The 16,117-nt window shown below is 41.7% G+C and overlaps 1 pseudogene; it reads left to right on the top strand.

Moving 5' to 3' along the window:
• The first annotated feature begins 13,173 nt into the window (after nt 1-13,173).
• On the top strand, nt 13,174-13,548 carry LOC142848656 (alpha-ketoglutarate dehydrogenase component 4 pseudogene; annotated as a pseudogene).
• Nucleotides 13,549-16,117: the final 2,569 nt, after the last annotated feature.

Raw genomic sequence — 16,117 nt, 5'->3', positions numbered from 1 at the left:
GCCTTTGGTCTAGCCAATGAAACTACAATGGACACAGACTTATCATATAATTTTGTAATTTATGTATGAATTCCTGGTGTTACACATTTTGTGGGTCTAGAGAATGTTGTGACACCATCTATCTCTAACATTAACTGCCCTAAAAATCCTTAGTGTTCAATCAATCTCTTCCTTCCGCCCTGATGCTTCCCTGCCAGTAGATAATCTTTTCACTTCTTTCACAGTTTTACCTTTTCTACAAGGCAGTGTGTGTGTGTGTGAAACAATACAATATTTATCTTCTCTGGTTGATTTCTTTACTTTATTAATATGCACTTAAAATCACTCTTGTCATAGCTTAATAGTGCTTTCCTTCTTGGTGCTGAAAAGCAGGACATCACCAAGATAAACCACAGTTTACCTCTTTGCTGACTAACAGGCATCTCACGTGCATCCAAAGTTGATCGATTATGAATAGAGCTTCTACCTGCATCTATGCAGCCAGCATCTGTGTACAGCCAGCATCTGTGTGCAGCCAGCATCATCTGTGTGCAGCCAGCATCTGTGTGCAGCCAGCATCATCTGTGTGCAGCCAGCATCTGTGTGCAGCCAACATCATCTGTGTGCAGCCAGCATCTGTGTACAGCCAGCATCATCTGTGTGCAGCCAGCATCATCTGTGTGCAGCCAGCATCATCTGTGTGCAGCCAGCATCTGTGTACAGCCAGCATCATCTGTGTGCAGCCAGCATCTGTGTACAGCCAGCATCATCTGTGTGCAGCCAGCATCTGTGTACAGCCAGCATCATCTGTGTGCAGCCAGCATCATCTGTGTGCAGCCAGCATCTGTGTACAGCCAGCATCATCTGTGTGCAGCCAACATCATCTGTGTACAGCCAGCATCTGTGTGCAGCCAACATCATCTGTGTGCAGCCAGCATCATCTGTGTGCAGCCAGCATCATCTGTGTGCAGCCAGCATCATCTGTGTGCAGCCAGCATCTGTGTACAGCCAGATCATCTGTGTGCAGCCAGCATCTGTGTGCAGCCAGCATCATCTGTGTGCAGCCAGCATCATCTGTGTGCAGCCAGCATCTGTGTGCAGCCATCATCATCTGTGTGCAGCCAGCATCATCTGTGTGCAGCCAGCATCTGTGTGCAGCCAGCATCTGTGTGCAGCCAGCATCTGTGTGCAGCCAGCATCATCTGTGTACAGCCAGCATCTGTGTGCAGCCAGCATCTGTGTGCAGCCAGCATCATCTGTGTGCAGCCAGCATCATCTGTGTGCAGCCAGCATCTGTGTGCAGCCAGCATCATCTGTGTGCAGCCAGCATCTGTGTGCAGCCAGCATCATCTGTGTGCAGCCAGCATCATCTGTGTGCAGCCAGCATCATCTGTGTGCAGCCAACATCATCTGTGTGCAGCCAACATCATCTGTGTGCAGCCAACATCATCTGTGTGCAGCCAGCATCATCTGTGTACAGCCAGCATCATCTGTGTGCAGCCAGCATCATCTGTGTGCAGCCAGCATCATCTGTGTGCAGCCAGCATCTGTGTGCAGCCAGCATCTGTGTGCAGCCAACATCATCTGTGTGCAGCCAACATCATCTGTGTACAGCCAGCATCTGTGTGCAGCCAGCATCATCTGTGTACAGCCAGCATCATCTGTGTACAGCCAACATCATCTGTGTGCAGCCAACATCATCTGTGTGCAGCCAACATCATCTGTGTGCAGCCAGCATCATCTGTGTGCAGCCAGCATCATCTGTGTGCAGCCAGCATCTGTGTGCAGCCAGCATCATCTGTGTGCAGCCAGCATCTGTGTGCAGCCAACATCATCTGTGTGCAGCCAGCATCATCTGTGTGCAGCCAGCATCTGTGTGCAGCCAACATCATCTGTGTACAGCCAGCATCTGTGTACAGCCAGCATCTGTGTACAGCCAGCATCATCTGTGTGCAGCCAGCATCATCTGTGTGCAGCCAGCATCATCTGTGTGCAGCCAGCATCGTCTGTGTGCAGCCAGCATCATCTGTGTGCAGCCAGCATCTGTGTGCAGCCAGCATCATCTGTGTGCAGCCAGCATCATCTGTGTGCAGCCAGCATCGTCTGTGTGCAGCCAGCATCATCTGTGTGCAGCCAGCATCTGTGTGCAGCCAGCATCATCTGTGTACAGCCAGCATCTGTGTACAGCCAGCATCTGTGTACAGCCAGCATCATCTGTGTGCAGCCAGCATCATCTGTGTGCAGCCAGCATCATCTGTGTGCAGCCAGCATCATCTGTGTGCAGCCAGCATCTGTGTGCAGCCAGCATCTGTGTGCAGCCAGCATCTGTGTGCAGCCAACATCATCTGTGTGCAGCCAGCATCTGTGTGCAGCCAGCATCATCTGTGTACAGCCAGCATCATCTGTGTGCAGCCAGCATCTGTGTGCAGCCAGCATCTGTGTGCAGCCAGCATCTGTGTGCAGCCAGCATCATCTGTGTACAGCCAGCATCATCTGTGTGCAGCCAACATCATCTGTGTGCAGCCAGCATCATCTGTGTGCAGCCAACATCATCTGTGTGCAGCCAGCATCATCTGTGTGCAGCCAGCATCATCTGTGTGCAGCCAGCATCTGTGTGCAGCCAGCATCATCTGTGTACAGCCAGCATCTGTGTGCAGCCAACATCATCTGTGTGCAGCCAGCATCATCTGTGTGCAGCCAGCATCTGTGTGCAGCCAGCATCTGTGTGCAGCCAGCATCTGTGTGCAGCCAGCATCTGTGTGCAGCCAGCATCTGTGTGCAGCCAGCATCATCTGTGTACAGCCAACATCATCTGTGTACAGCCAGCATCATCTGTGTGCAGCCAGTATCTGTGCACAGCCAGCATCATCTGTGTGCAGCCAGCATCTGTGCACAGCCAGCATTTGTGTACAGGTATCTGTAGGTGTTTGTTAGGACACAAGCTTTTAACTCTGGTAAATATGAAGAACAGTTCTTGCTAGATTCAATGATAACTTACTTTTTCAAGAACCTGTTAAAATATGTTCCTCTACACCACTTTACCTCTAACAGTAGTCATTGAGAGCCCCTGCTGCTCCATGTCCTTGAGCATGTGGTTGGTGTTTCTAATTTGATCATTCCAATACAAATAATAAGCTTTTTTCTTTAATTCACATTTCCCTAATCACACAGAATATCGAGTATATTTTTAAGTTTATTAACCATTTGCATGTTTTCTTTGCTAAGATACCTGTTTGAATCTTTTCCTCATTTAATTGCACTGCTCATGTTCTTATTGTTGAGATGTAAGAGCTCTTTCTGCATTTTGGATAACAGTCAAATTTGCTAGTCCTCTGTCACCATTATAAGTCAGATGATCAAGGATGAAGAGAGGATTCTTGCCAAAGTCCATGGTTTGGGAACTTCTCGTGCCTGCTAAGTAAGCTTCGGTGTTTTGCACCGATGATGGAGCATAACAGCATGCTGGGAGCACACAGAGAAGTAAAACCACACTTTATCAGGAGGAAGAAAAGAAAGGTCACAGAGCTTCCCATTCCTCCTTAAGTGCAAGCGGCAAGTACCCGATGACCTAATGACCTTCCACCAGGCTCTAGCTCTAGTAGACTTCAGCACTCCCAACAGTGCTCCTTTGAGGCCCAAGCACTGGCCACATTGATCTTTGTGGGGGACTAAGGTCCCAAACTATAGCAAAAATTCCTTATCAGATACGCAAGTTACAAATATGTGTATCCCCGTTTCTGCTCTCTCTTCTTTCTGTCTAGATATATTTAGCTTAATGTCTTGAAAACAGGGGTGTTTATTTGAGAGAATAGGATGTTTTGTTGGTCTTTGTCTCTTGAGGGTATACAAAATCTCAGGAGTAATAAATATTGCTAGGATCCTCCCACATTCCAAATGACAGGTATTTTGACTAGTATGTAATTATTCTGGTTCAAAGATTGATCACATAGACGTGTTCCTCAATGCCTCTTATTCTTCCACCATTTTATTATTTATTTTCCTATTAATTTGAAAACCAAGACCCTTACCTCTAACTGATCTTTGCCAGAAATGAGCAGGGAGTTTGGACTTCACCTCTAAGAACTGGAGAAGAAAAATCAAGATGGGAAGGGGAAATTCTATCCATGTTTGTATCCCGATTATTCCCAACTGCCTGGTCATGTTTGACTTTCCAGCAAGCTGATTTCTTAGAGTTTAAGTCTGAGAAGTCACAAAAAGTATTTCTTGAGTCTCAAGTATGTGCAAGCTGGAGATCAAAGCACACGTCGCTGTGGGGAAGAGGACAGCAGTTCTTCCGCTCTGTGCCTCATTAGAGCCCGACAGAGGCTTTGCTCAGGCTTAATAGAAATGGCCATAAGAAGGAACACAGCTGATAAAGATTACTATACATGAGCTCCGTAGCCTGGGCAAAATAGGAAGGAGGTTTACCTCATATTAGTTTTCCTAGGATGAAAATCGATAGTTCGTCTTCACAGAATATATGAAAGTTTCAGGAAAAAACTGCCACCTTTCGGAGTTAAACAAAGCATGTTTTCCCCAGGAAGCAGCAGAGAGGGGTCCAGAAAATACTCTGTGGGTTTCAGAGGGAAGATTGGATCTTCCGGCCAGTCCTGCTTTCTTCCGCAAGAGGCGCAATTCCTGGCTATTCCTGAAGTCTTATGCCAGAGCTTTCAAAAGGACGGTGTTACCAAAATGGGCAAAGGATTACCAAAAGCTTATCCCCTTCAGAATCGCAGGGTCCTCTTTGCTGACTTCTGCCAAATTTACACTGTATAATGTCTTCTTTCATGGTCAGCCCCAGACAACTATCCAGGTCTGCATGCCCTTGGTGTATTAAGGAACCTGGAAGGAATGATCAGGTAGGGACGTTTATGGAGAGGCCACCTACAACTCCTGTTGGAAACACCGAGCCTGACAGTTGAGGTGCATGCCTTTAATCCTAGCACTTGGGAGGCAGAGATGGAAAAGTAACTCCAGAGGGTTAGACTCCTCCTCATTTAAATTGAGCTAAGAACCCAACTTCTAATACGGGCTTTATAAACTTCATTCCCCCACATAATAAAGGTAGGCAATTATGAAGAAACTCACATGAGTTAATAAACTCTTGTACAGGAACACTTTGACCCTGAGATCACTTACTGTTTTCAGAGAGTAAAGTTTGACTTGGGTCATTTTACGCATGAGTCACGAGAAAGAGAGAAAACTAAGGGAATATGGGAAAGGAAAGAAGGCTCCCATTCTGAAATCTAAATATATTACCAGCTCACTGAGAAGGAGAAACTTCAACATAACTGACAAAATTGAGATTGTCCCCAGAAACAATATTTCCTCTCTAAGGGAAATTTCACCCAAGCATTAAAATGGTAATTGGCCTATGTTCATTTAGGACCAGAATGCTTGGAATCACCCAGCTAAAGCAACACTCCTCTTTCACCCCCAGATTTGAACAATGTGTTTCATAAAGCTACCTCACACTTTTTTTCTATAAAAAGAAATTGTTGAGGAAAATAAGGAGCCGGGCAGTGATGCTGCACGCCTTTAATCCCAGCACTCAGGAGGCAGATGGAAGCTGATCTCTGTGAGTTTGAGGCCAGGCTGGGCTACAGAGCGTGTTCCAGGACAGGCTCCAAAGCTACACAAACCCTATCTGAAAAACACAACAAAAATAAAGGAAGGAAGGGAGGGAGGGAGGGAGGGAGGGAGGGAGGGAGGGAGGGAGGGAAATAAGAAAAGAAGGAAAGAAAAAGAAAAATAGGGAAATTACTTCGTAATTTTTAAACTTATTTATAAAACTTTGATTAATCTTTAAACTTGGTTATAAATTACAACTTTTGAACAATGTGAATTCAAATGCCATATAATCTCAATCTTCCTCCTTTTTATTCTACTTATGCTTCCAAACAATAAAGGAAAAAAAGATCACAATGAGAATTTTTCTTTTTCCTTACCCTAATAGGATTCTCCCTTCCTGGTACACCTACCTCATAAGTAAAAGGCTAAGAAGACTGAAATTTATATTGATGAAATTTATCATTTCTTCCATTATAAGTTTTATCTTTCAAAAAACTTTCCTTCCCTAAGGTTATTAAAATGATCACAAATACAGAAAAGCTCTAATATGTAACAGTTGGCGTTGTGAATTTTTGTGTGAATACTTCATAAGCCAAAATATAGTACCATGATCGTGACTATGTTTGGCTTGTTTCATTGAGTTTGGTTATAAATAATGTCACTAATTATTACAAGAATGGATTTTAATCTTAGGGACAGTTGCACCCTTCTGATAATGACAAAGAGTTTGACCTGAGGCTTATTAATGTATTCTATATGGAAGAGAGTCCCTTATCATGTGTCATGTGTCTGAATGATCACAATGATCCATGCAATTGCTCTGCAAATAATTCACTTCATTCTGATTATCTGCAGAGAGGAAGCTTCTAGAATAGTAACTGAAGTCCCGTAATGACATGTTATGAGAATAATGTCTAAGTGGAGCTTAAATGTTGTACTAAGGGCAGATTCAACAGTAAGGAGGGAAGGTATGCAAGAAAGTGCTGTTGAATGTGCTGGAGAAAGGGTGCCAATAGTTTTTATCTGGGAAAAAACAAAACAGGGCTTACCAAGGTAGTGACAGTGCCCCCACAGTAAAGACACAGCAAAGATGTCTTTGAGATAACAATAGGTTAAAGCAAGATTGACTGATTAGGCTTGAAATAGCAGGCAAGAAAAATTGGTTCCTAAGAGATTAAGAAAAATATTCAGTAAACAGCAATAAAAATTCAATCAGTAACAAAGGCCACTGAGAAAAGTGAAAAAGCAGGATTTTAAAATTCTCAGAATTGAGTAGAACAGACAACTTAAGCTAAAGTACAGACTATTGAGTCTAATATAGGAGCAGACTTGAGAAAGGGCAGCTTATACTCAATAAAAATACAAAAATGCAGCCACTAAATTGTAAACTATGGAATAACACCCCACCTTATTTTTTTTCTCAAAAGTCAGACATTAGACTTTTTCCTTTCCACAGAGAAGCTTGTATCCTTGAGAAAGAGTTATGTCTTTGTAGTTGACTAAATTGCTGGAGAATCTATCAACAGTTCCATGTATAAATTATTCTGTGTTGCTTGGGTTCAAAATGTATGACATTGTATTGTGTTTCATTAAATTCCCTGTTCTAAATACTGATGCTTTCCGGGCCAAGACCATTTTTCATGTCAAAAAGAGACACAATGGCCTCCGTGTCCTCAAATAGGTATTAGAGAATTTTCAGACAAAAGGAAACGGAAATGTTTCATGTGGAAATGTGTTTTCTAAAAGCATCTTTCCACCTCCATTCTTAGATCTGCATCACCAAGTGACAACGTTCATTCAAACCCAATGTGTGTTTATGAATGGAAAAACATTTCCAAGTAATGCTGATACTTTACAAAGTAGAAGCTCAATAAACTGTTCTAAGTAAAACAGTTCTACAATTTGGGGTTTTTTAATTAAAAAACAAAAGACTGCATGTTTTAATTGCAGTCACACAAACCCACAGAGAGGAAAAGAATGCAAGGTTGTACCTGTCCTGGATCCAGCCATGAGGGAAATAATCCCAATGGAGAACCTTTCAGGCTCTATATTTAGACTTTGAGTAAACTGAGAGGGGCGAGCATACGCAGTACTCAATGGACTGAGAAGCAAGGTATTTATAGATGACAAGGGTAACCTCTATTTTCCAGGCCGTGGCAAGTGTTTGGAAAAATGAACACGAGGGAGGAAACAATCAGAAAGACTGTCATACGCACATGCGCGCACACACACACGCACTCACACACGCACACACACACTGCTACAGTCTACATAGTCTTCAGTAATTGCAATGCTGAGTAAACATAATACCTTCTAATGGAGCCTGTTCTGGCTTATATACGGGGTTAGTCTGTCACTACACACACTCTCCAACAGACCCCAGTCATAAATATCACAAATAAAGTCTCCATTCTTTCTTCTCAACTCTCAATGATCTCCTGCTTTTCTTCCTTAATGAGATTGTTTAACCAGATCAGGGCAAGATGTGAACTTGATAGAAGCCCACTTCACATGTATAACCCCCCCAACACATGTCACCCCCCCCACACACACACATACACACAGGCACTACTTAGTACCCTCCGGCATCAGAACCTGAAAGGAGAAACATAACTAAAACAAGGCCAAAAAAGACCATAAAATTAATTTTATTTTTTATTTCTTTAAATAAATATTAGCTTAGCTATGAAAACCAATGGGACATCTTCCACAGAAAAGACAAAAAAAAAACATTAAAGCTGAACTCTTAAACACAGATCACTTACTGCCATTTATTGCTAGAAAGAAAACGAGAGGAACTTTTACCTTAAAGAACAAGGAAGAAATGCTCAAGAGTAACAAGCACATCTTCATCTTCCTTTCTCCTACAAATGCCGTGGCCATATGACTAAGGAAGACAAAATAGCGTGCTTTGTTCCATTCTAAACTGTCGAATGATTATTTTGTGCAAGAAATTGCAGTTGCAGGCTATAAACACTGCAAAGACGGCAACAGCCGAAGCCAGAACCACCACTCTTGTGTCTCGTTCTCCACCAAGGCCTCCATACACATTAGTTCTGGTCATCAAGCTGTCACAACAGTCGGCAAGATGGTATTCAGTGTGACATCTCCAGACAAGGAAATTAAACCTCCAGCGAAATCCAAAGCACCTCACGAAACTTAATGAACGTCCTTATGCATTTGAACAAATGAAAGCTTAAATTAAGTGACTCTAGATCAGGGTGTTAAATGTGTGCACCGTTCCCTTGACTCACCAGCAATGTTCCCCATAACCTTTTTTTACCTCCTTGAAGAACCAAATCCTGGGCAAATGAGGTAACAATGGAATGTTACACAGAGTTTTAGATGAGGCAATTCTTCAGCAGATACGAAGAGGAAATCTCGGAAGGTCAGAGGGAAGCATCACACTTTCTAAGAGTGACAGTTTAGAGGGACGCTGGGACCTCCATGAACCAGCATAATGTGTAGTGAGCCTTCGTGTACTTTTCCTGTTACATTGTCTGATTTTTTTATCTTTTTAAAAATCCAAATAAATGAGAAAAGCAGGTGACTCGTGACTTCTAAGACCAGCAACAAAACCTCAACTTGCCATGAAATTGCCTTACATAGCAAAGAGTCTTGGAAAGCAGTGAGGAGGCCTGTGCCTAGAAAAGTGGTCCTCGGGCCCACTGAATTAACGGGGAGTCTTCCGTCTCTACCATCAAAAGGCTTTTCCAAAGAAGAGTGAATAAAAATATTACCCAAGGCCCCCTAAAAATTGGCACCTTCCTCCTCCTGCCTGTTGGAAGTGATACTGAACAGTACAGAAACAGGAGCTATGTCTTCCCTGATCTGTGGGCCTCACTATATCTGAAATTAAATATTTTTCTAGAAAAAAAAATCATCTAACTGTAAGCCTGAATATTGACCTAGGCCTCTTCACTGTTATACTAACCATTTGAAAATATAAAGAGAAACATCAGATATGGCTTTTTTCAATTATAGCCAGGCCATGGCCTTAGAGTTGAGGTTGGCTAATGCCCCGGCTGTGTGGGAAATGAGCACTAATAGGAGAGAATGGACTAGATGGCTACTACAAGGGAAACAAATTCACGATGGCACATCTTTTTAGAGGAATTCACTAGATCAATGATCCATTAGTATAGAATTGGACACTTCCCAAGCTGCCACTTACCTAAAAAGGTATGCTTAGCAAATTAAGTATAATGCCAAAGGGGAATACTATCTTTTTATGGTACCTGAAGAACTGGTACAAAAACATTATATAATTATATATATGTATATAAATATTAATATATAATATAAATATAAACAATATGTAAATATATGACATATATATGGCATCAATCTGACCTTGTCTAGTAAACAATTAGCTTTTACATTTTTGAAACAAACACATGAAGAGACCAGAGAGAAGGTGGCCTGTCAGGAGGTGAAATAATACCACAGGCTAGAAGCAATGGGACTGTGAGCCAGGCAGATGCAAAGGGAATAATGAGAAGGGGCATTTGAGGCATGCAGGACACAGAAGTGGCAGCTGTTATTGACTGATGGATGTAGCAGATAAAGAAGGTAGAAGGTAAGAGAAAAAGAAGATGAAGAATATTTCCACACTGGCAATGAGAGAACATGATAAAATACCATTTGTGTGTCTTTAAGTCAGAGAGTTTAGAGCTGTGGTTGGGCCCCTCCCTAGAGGAACCATGTTGTGAGAAGACTGCAGAGCCAGAGAAGGAACACCAAGGACCGATGTCTGAGGAAGACCAACACCCCAGAGTCAAGAGAGGAAAACAATCCAGGAAAAAGCTGTCTGAGGAAGACCAACACCCCAGAGTCAAGAGAGGAAAACAATCCAGGAAAAAGCTGCTCAGAGTAAGACAGGTAATGAATGAGAAAAGAAATACATCCTCAGCATTAGCAATTAAGAGTTATTTAAATAAGAATAATATAGACTCAACGGAAGAAGTGTTTGAAATTGTCACTTGAGATAAACAACGAAAAATGTTCTAGGGATGTTGAGATGGATCAGTAGGTAAAGTATTGGCTGTGTAAGCATGAGGACCTGAGTTCAGATCCCCAGCCCCCACATGAAAATTTATGACACGGCACCTCACATTTGTAACCCCGGTCACTTTGGGGAAGAATGCAAACTGAGGAGCTTTTAGAAGACTGTGTCCAAATGCTCCCTTTTTCACCTCTCCTTATTTTAAATGCAATTGTTATGACCTTTGTTTTAAGTAGGGATAGAGAAAGAATGTATTCTCCAGCTAGTGCACTGAAAGCAGCTTGGAATAGAAATCAGTTCCTGGAGCCAGGGAAAAAGGGTGAGACGGCACAGAGGTGATGCGTTCCTGTCACTGGGATGGAGCAGGCTGTAGAGAAATGACGTCTGACACAAGCATTCCTCGATTTGAACAACTCAGTATTTACGTTGGGGTTTGACTCTTCTGAAGGAAAAAGGAAATATTTTTCTTTTTAAAGAAAAATAAAGGAAAGAGAAAAGCAGGGTGAGAGCTAAATAAAATATGTCCCGAGCCTCCAGTTTGTAGGCTTGCCTATAGTCAATCTATCACTTAGACAGATGTAGAAATTTATGAGTGTCTAGTTTTGCAGACTGGAATCCACTTTTATTCACAGGGCTCGCCTATTCTTAATATATCATCTTTCCCTTTCCATGTGGCTACAATCTTCCCTACACAAACAGCTTTTTTGTCTCCTTATACTTCTCTGTTCTTAAGAGTCATGATGCTCTGCAGTCTTTGAGGATGGAAGGAAGAGCCCCACCCCCCCATCACACTCTCTATCCAAGAGTGTTTTGGAATCTTGGCTTCTAAAAGATTCCTCTCTTTTTAATTTCTTACCATATTGACTCAAGGGGCTAGACGGTGCTCGTAGTAGCCAGTTTTTACTATCCCAACTTACCAGCAGGTTCAGGTCCATAGTAATCAGCTTTCATTATCCTATGTTGCTAGCAGGCTAAGACCTGCATGGTCATTTCCTTCTTAGGCTCTCACATCACTTTGCAAACAGCCGTCTCCTATGCTTACTTCGGGTTCAGTAGGAAAACATTAGTTGTGCCAATGAAGATCAGGGCTGGACATAAATCTTAAGATTTGGGAGAAAGAATGGAAGCTAAGACAAAAGTAAACAAAAACTCCCAATATGGCCATTGTCATTGCCTTGGTGATGTACCTTAACTAAATGGTAATGCCGTATTGCTGAAGACACCACACACTTTGACTGTGATAGGAAATCAATGTCAAACTAATCAGGAAACTCCCTCACTGCTGGCCAGCTTTCAGTGCCTAGTGGTAGAAGCTGTTGGGGGGGTGGGGGTGGGGAAGACATCAGTGATTTTACTCAGTTCTGGACCCTGAATGCTAAATACCAACTAGGTAGGTAAAATGTACCTGTTGGCGTAATAGTGGCACAACTGTTATGGAATAACTAACTGCTTTCTGATAGATTTTGAAGCCTGCTCCATAGGAAGGAATTTCATGTCAAAAGCCCAAGACTGGGAACATGAAAGGCCCCAGGATAGTCTGGGCTGATCTTACCAACGGCAAGAAAAGCTTTTTAATTGCAGTTGAGAGCAGTCAAAGAAGAGATAGATAACTGATCAAATGCTGAGAGTAAGAGGCTGAGTGTTCAGCCCTAACTGGCATATATATAATAATTCCTCATTACCAAGGCTAAGGGAACATCATAGGAGAAAGAAAAAAAAGAATGTAAGAGCTAGAGAGTAGGGAGGAGCACTATCAAGAAAAACATTATTTTCTGCTATGACCTAGCTATCACAATCAGGAACTCAGATCAACTGTGGTTACTTGCACAAGACCTACACAAGACCAAGCTAACCACACTTCCAGCACACATAGGGGAGATGACCTCCAGCTGCATCCCATACCGAGGAACAATTGGCAGGGGACTACTGCTGGAGAAAGGAAAAATCATTCTGTCTTAGGATGTGGCCACTGATAAGTTACCCAGGTTTCAGAGGAAGTCTCCACCCCATGCACACATGAGCAGCGCTAACTCGAATCTAATGAGTTATCAAAGCAGCATATTAAATTGCCAGAAGAGGGTATTGCGAGCTATATTTGGAGAGTTGGAGAGCAGAATAAGGGAAAATAGGACCGTATTTTATCATATACATGTATGAAATTCTCAAAAATAGACCTCAAGCCAAGCAAAGCCCCAGCATGGAGAGGAGATATGGTCACCAGTCCTTACTAAGGAGACATTGGCAGTCGACTGGTACCGAGAGAAGGAGAGTTGGTTTTCTTTAAAGGTGTGGCCCATGGAAAGTCAACCACACTTCAGCGAAAGGCAATATATCCAAGAGTATATGAGCAGCGCTAGCTGCATTGGAAGGGTTATAAAAAGAGAGGAAGACACGAAGTTGAGTGGGCAGGGTTCTTGAACAGAAGTTAACCCAGGTTGAGCAATAAATTTAATTATAAAACCTGACACTATTAACTTTTTCAAAGAAAAGTAAAAGGAACTGTTGACAATATATGACTAGTCATTTGAAACAAAAGATACAATCCATAAATAGGAAATCATCAATTAGACCTCATCAGAATGCCGAAGTTGTTGTTAAAAAGACTGCAAAGAGGGGTCACAATGGGCAGCAAGATGGCTTCCGCCAGCAGGGTCGTGCAGGTAGTGAAGCCACATGCTCCATTAACAAGGTTCCCTGACAGAAGAGACAATCCTAAACTCAGTGCCTCAGACATTTGAGACCTGCTGGGCTGCCCTCCCACTCTTCTGTAACTTCACAGCACTCTAAAGGAAGCACATCCCCAGATCTGCCAATGCATCCGGGGCCACCAGACACTGCAGAAATACTAAAAACATTACCTCAGAAATACAGAAGGAAACCTATAACTCAAGAAGAAATGGACTTCATCCAGCATGGAGGTCCAGAATGACCGCTGTGGCTGCTGTTTGTAGCCAGACAAAAAGATTATCTTTACAATAAAGGACTTCCAAAATGTCTAATGAAAATTGTATATTAAGCAACCTTAATAAATATTCTGCAAAAAGAATGCAGTATAGAAACTCTAGATGGCCACTTGTATCTCCTCAATGTATCTTGGTCAGCTTCTCTAACAAGCTGGCCTGCATAACTATTAAAGTCACATTTTTACATAAAAAAAAGACTGCGAAGAGCCGGGCGGTGGTGGCACACGCCTTTAATCCCAGCACTTGGGAGGCAGAGGCAGGCGGATCTCTGTGAGTTCGAGACCAGCGAAAAACCAAAAAAAAAAAAAGACTGCAAAGAGAAGGGAAGGCTGTGGACAGTAGGAACAAACAATAGAACAACAAAAAAAGACTTGTCCATAGAAAGGAAAAAGGACTCACAACTCCAAAAGGAAACAGTGACCAAGTTAGAAAAGAGGTGAAAAATGAATACATCGTTCATTAAAGAAAACATACAGACTAGCATACAAGAAGAATTTTGAGACTGGTAGCCATTAGAGAAACTCAAACTACAATTCAAATAAGATGTGAATGTGCACCTATGAGAATAGCTCAAATAAAACACAGTAATATTGCCAGTGATCCCAGGGATATGAAAAGACATGTTTATGTCGTTGGTGGGAATGTAGATGGCAAAGTAGTTTTGTAAGAATCCACTCTGGAGAAAAACATGGTGGTTTCTCACAAAACTGAGCAGACCATATTCAAGCATAACAATTGCACTCCTGAGAATGTATGCCTGAAAAATAATGATCTTCGGAGAAACACGCATTCACAGAAAAGCTCTTCACAGCTATATTCATAACGGCTCAACCTGGGAACCACTCATGTCTTTGAAGGGCGAACAAATGGCAGTGCATCCACACCACGGACTTTTCTTCAATAAAAATAAATTATTGAATTGAAAACAACCCAGATTAATCCCAAGGGTGTTTTGCCATGTAAACAAAAAGGACAATTGCAATGTTATTTTGTTTCCATTTATTTAATATTCTTACAATGAAAATAATAAAGATGGAAAACAGATTGGTGGTTTTATTAGTTTAAAATTCTTAAAAACTAAGCATACTGAAAAAGAAAATTTCTGTCTGACAAACTGAAGGAAGATATTTGTCTCTTTCTAAAACATAGTGCTTTTGATCTTAGAATTCCACACCAAATAGAAAAGCATTTCAGTCATGACAGAAACATAAAAACTTTAAAATGTACAAAGAAACACAAGAAAAACTGGTAGCAATGACCATCTCAAGGATTGGTAAACAGGATCTTTATAATATATATGATATATATCATATATATAAAAGGCTTTATATATACTATTGATTTAGACTCTAGTAATTATCTAAAATGGTGAAAATAATTATAATAGAAGAAAATAACTAATTTCAAAAGGTTAATTTGGCTGACAAGTTGAAACAGTATTGTTTTCCACAGCCTCCTTTACCTCTGAAATTATTTATTATAGGATTTTCCATTTGTAAATGTGTGCTTTAATCACTTCACTTGAGGTTTATGCATTTCCAGTGATCACCTTTCTGACTTACTTCCAGAAAAAGGCTAGCAAGCATTTTTGGTTTTGGAGACGCATGATCTCTCCCTTTAGCATGCAACCCTGTCATTGTGGTGTGTAGCCATCACAGAAAACACACATGGGTTCCAAGCACAGTTGCACCTATATTTGAATCTTGTATCATTTTAATATGGCACAGCAATACTGTTTCTTTTTTCTCAAGCACCTGAAAATGCATTTTTAAAAATTGCTTGGGGACCATACGGAAGCAGCAAAACTTGGCTCTTGTCCCCAGGATGTCCTTTACTAAGTGTTCTCTTGAGCAGTTGCTCTCCTCAGCTGTCTGTCTGTCTTACCCTAGAAACATATGATTTCCTGAGTATTTTAGCTACGTTGGTTTCCTGCATTTCATCTTTAGCCCTAGTGCACATTTAAATCGTTGTTTGGTTAGGAATTCACACCGGCTTATGTAATTCTACTTAAAATTCTTAAGAGTCTGGCTGTCTACTAGACCCAGTGTAGAGATCTCAAATAGACTTCAAGGGCTGAAGAGGCAATCCACTGCTGTTTAGGGTAGTAGTAGATTCCAGGAATCTGGTAAATTATTTTGAACCCATTATCTGTTAATTGACTTGCAGTAGATGCTGAAACATTCATATGGGGTCAATTTAAACTGAAGATCTCTTCAATTATCCCTAATTCCTCCAGTAGGTAGGGATAAGAAAGATGAGGTGGGTGGTGGTGGCTCATGACGTTAATCCCAGTGCTCAGGAGGCAGAAACAGGCAGATCTCTGTGAGTTCAGGGCAGTCTGGTCTACAAGAACTAGTTCCAGGACAGCCTGGGTTGTTATGCAGAAAAACCGTGTCTTGAAAATTAAAAATAAAACCAAATAAAAAAAGATAAGAAAGAGTTAAAATAAGATAAAGTATGAACAGTAAGAGTACTTTGACCATAATCCTTGGGGGAAAATAAAAGTCATACATCCCACATGGATTGTCTTATCTACAATTATAACTTGATAGACTCTTCCTCCCCAAACCATACCCTACTATTCCCACCATGGAGGAAG

The sequence above is a fragment of the Microtus pennsylvanicus genome, chromosome 4 (assembly GCF_037038515.1).
Source record: "Microtus pennsylvanicus isolate mMicPen1 chromosome 4, mMicPen1.hap1, whole genome shotgun sequence".
NCBI classification, from domain to species: domain Eukaryota; kingdom Metazoa; phylum Chordata; class Mammalia; order Rodentia; family Cricetidae; genus Microtus; species Microtus pennsylvanicus.
This window is presented reverse-complemented; position numbering and strand designations above follow the sequence as displayed.